At 43.8% G+C, this 3,329-nt stretch overlaps 1 long non-coding RNA gene across 1 annotated transcript; it reads right to left on the reverse strand.

The window, feature by feature from the left end:
* Positions 1-708: 708 nt before the first annotated feature.
* Positions 709-1,859, reverse strand: LOC309349685. Its single transcript, XR_014160080.1, has 2 exons — positions 1,725-1,859; positions 709-1,015 (listed from the first exon to the last, which is right to left on the reverse strand). It is a non-coding gene; the product is annotated as an uncharacterized lncRNA (long non-coding RNA).
* Between the last annotated feature and the right edge of the window lie 1,470 nt (positions 1,860-3,329).

The following is a 3,329-nucleotide window of genomic DNA, read 5'->3' on the forward strand; positions in this document are numbered from 1 at the left end:
AGACCTTCAGAGGATCGCCTTATTAAATGCCATTTCTCCCAGATTTTCCTATAACTACCCACCCATCCGCTTGTGTGGGGCTTCCTTTCCCTTCCTATGAACCTCAAAGATCTTCTCGACAACAATTGCCCATCTATTTAGCCCCTGCAACAAATCAAAATGGAGGTGGTATTGTTATAGGATCTAACCACTGGTACCAGAGCCTCGCACTCTTATGGTATATTTCTATATTTATAGCGCATCTCGATTTTGAATAACAGTCAGGTCGTTCGAGTTTCCGATCGCTTTCCAACTCCTGTCCGCCGATAATCAGACTCACGTCCATTTTACACGTTATTTGCTTATGAACATTTTGCAGAGCGGATCCTGCTCCGGCAGGTTGCTGCATGTCTCCGCTCAGCCGCTAGAGGGCGCCGCTCGCCTCTCTTCCGGGCTGTGACTTGATCAAGGCAGAAGCCCCAGATAATTAGTTTTAGGTATAAAATATTCGATCATGGAAATATTCTTTGCCTTATCCTAGGATAGGGAGCCTGTAATATATGTTAAAACGGTTAATTTTTTTATTATCTCTCCGAATTGTTTTACCAGCCCTGGCCCCCCAAATTATTGTAGCATCCACTGAAAATGCAGGCAATGTAAGCAAATGTTAAATCTAATTTTTTCCTGTGCAAAACCTAATTAGCCATTAAAAAAAAAAAGAGGAGAAGGTTAACGCCAGCGCCTGAGACGGTTTTTGTTTAATAATCCTATTACTGACGGCTCATCATGTATAAAATGGTGCTGTAGGATGCAAAATTTTCCACTTGTTTGTGGGGAGAAATGTATAAGCGCAGGAGGCAGGCCGGGGCGCGGTGGAAGGCAGGCAGGCAGGCAGGCACACGCCTCAAATGTAAGTAGTCGTCCTCTGCTCTTATCGCAGTCAAAATAGAAATGTTGTCTCTGCTCCGGGAGAAGTTGTCTCCAAATAACCTGCCAGGAACCGCTGTTGGGTCTTTGGGTCGTTGTTGCTGTTTCCCTGCAGAGAGAAAAAGGCGATACCTTGGAGAATTAGAGAGGTTTTCTCTTCGAGGTTGTTTTCCCCCCTGGAAAGGGGTCTAAATGATGCGCAGCTCCATCTCTCTGCCCTGCACCCCACCCAGCGCCAAGACTAGAATTTATTGCCCTCTCCTCTGGTCGGCGCAAAGCTGCAGCGACCCAGAGGTTTTAAGGCTGCGATCCTTTAGTTTCAGGGGAGTCGGCGGGGCTTGCTAAAGAGTAAGCTGTCATGCTTTGGGGAATTTAGCTTTTCAGTTCCCAGCGACTGGCAACAGCGAGCTTTCTTTTTTTAAGATAACAACAACAACAACATTTATTAAATATTTTCTGGGGTTACAAAAGTAGGTGCATGGTCTCCATTTTCAGGTCGTAGAGTCTTCTCTACAGATCAGTTGCATTCGATGTGAGACAGGGAGCTTTTTCAAAACAAAAAAAACCACCCTGTATGTTTTCAAGCCGCCTCTAGTCTATCCAACCTGATGAGTTCAGTACTTTAGGGAGGGGTCTCTCCCCCCCCCCAAAAAATAGATCTCTTTTAAAATTCCATAACCAAGGTCCCGAGCAACAGAAAAGAGATTCGTTCCCCTAAAACGCCCAGTAACGGATAGGCAGCCCGCTTGATATTTTGTAAAAAATAATAATAATCTGGGGGTGTGGGAAAATAGAAGGGGACCTGGATAGTTATTTACTTAGTTAGTTATTTTTGAAAGAGGGGTTTGCAAGGATAATTGAAGCGGGAGTTGGCAGCAGGTTTCGTTTTCCAGGGAAATTGTCCGGAGATCCATTGTACCTCCACCACTTTTTGCCCCGCGGAATGCGAGGTAGAGAAGGATAAGCAAAGCGCGTTAGCGGCGGCCAGACTCCCGCCTCCCCCGCAGACAAAAGACATTCCATCCGATTGTTACGTCCGCAAACAAACGCGGCGTGATCATTAGGGAGCGAAATTCCTGACAGATCGCCGTGTGTTAATCTCCCCCACCCCTTGAAGTTGACCCGGTTCCGTGTTTAAGAAAATGGTTTTGGGGGTTTTTTTTAACAATGCAGACATACCGGCCTAGATTTTATTTTATTTTATTTTATTTTATTTTATTTTATTTTATTTTATTTTATTTTATTTTATTTTATTATTTTCGCCTTTCTGCGGCCCGATCCTAAGCGCATTATAGCGAAGCGCGCGCATGGCTTTATTCGTTTATTTTAAGCTCCCTGAAAAATCCCTTTGGCTGAACTTCTCTTCCGCGCATTCTCTCCTCACCTCCGACATATGGAAGAATTGGGCTTCGCTCTTTTAAAAACCTCTTTCCCCATGAGAGGAAAGAGATCTGCATTTTCCACTCAAACTAGAGCAACTGCTTAGGAAACGCGGATCCCCGTGGATCCTACTTTCGCTTTCTCGCTTCCGACCCCTTCGGAAACCGATTCGTCAGCGGGGACCCGGCATCTGAAGGAGAATTTTTATTTTCACCACTTTTCTTTCTCTAAGGGACTGTGAAAGGGAAACAAAAGGCTGCCATTCACACGAGAAGTCCAAGGCGCTAAAGGAGGAATCCGGGTTCAAACGGGCGGGCGTGTGGGGCGGGCGTGTGAAATACATAACAGAACCTGATTTATTTTCGTCTTAAAAAAATGATGAAAACTCCTAAAACAAACAAGTCGGGGGGAAAACAAGGGGTTTTTTTGTGTGTGCGTGTGGTGGTGAGAAAGGTGAATATAAAAGAAAAGGGAGAAAGAAGCTGTTTTAAAGGAGACGAACTGCAAGGCGATAGGACCCGCAGCTTCCCGGGTCTTTTATAAAATCATAGAATTAGAGAGTTGGAAGGGACTAGAGAATAATCTAGTCTAACCTTTCTGGCAACGTGGGTTTCTCTTGAGAAGCTAGAACAGAATCCCTTGACGCAGTGGTTTGCCGATTGTAAATAATAATAATAATAATAATAATAATAATAATAATAATAATAATAATAATAATAATAATAATTTAAATATATTAACTGGCCTGCATTTTAAAGTGGATCTGAGTACGTTTACATCCGTTACATGGGCGGGGGAGTCCATTGAGGATCCGGGATTAAAACGAGCAAGGCTCGGCTTTTATTCAAAATATAATACAATTAAATCCATCGGGGCGCTGGTCTTTTGGTATTCACTATAGCGGGTCTGCGAGGAGCAGACAAATAAACCAAAAATTAACCCCACTTTGGAGAAGCGTGTGCAGGTCACACACTCTGTAAAAAAAAAAAGCGATTAAAGTTTCCTGTAGATTCGAGGCAGCGTGCAAACGCTTTTTAAAGCGT

This window comes from Podarcis erhardii, assembly GCF_964252035.2.
Source record: "Podarcis erhardii genome assembly, chromosome: 9".
Taxonomy (NCBI): domain Eukaryota; kingdom Metazoa; phylum Chordata; class Lepidosauria; order Squamata; family Lacertidae; genus Podarcis; species Podarcis erhardii.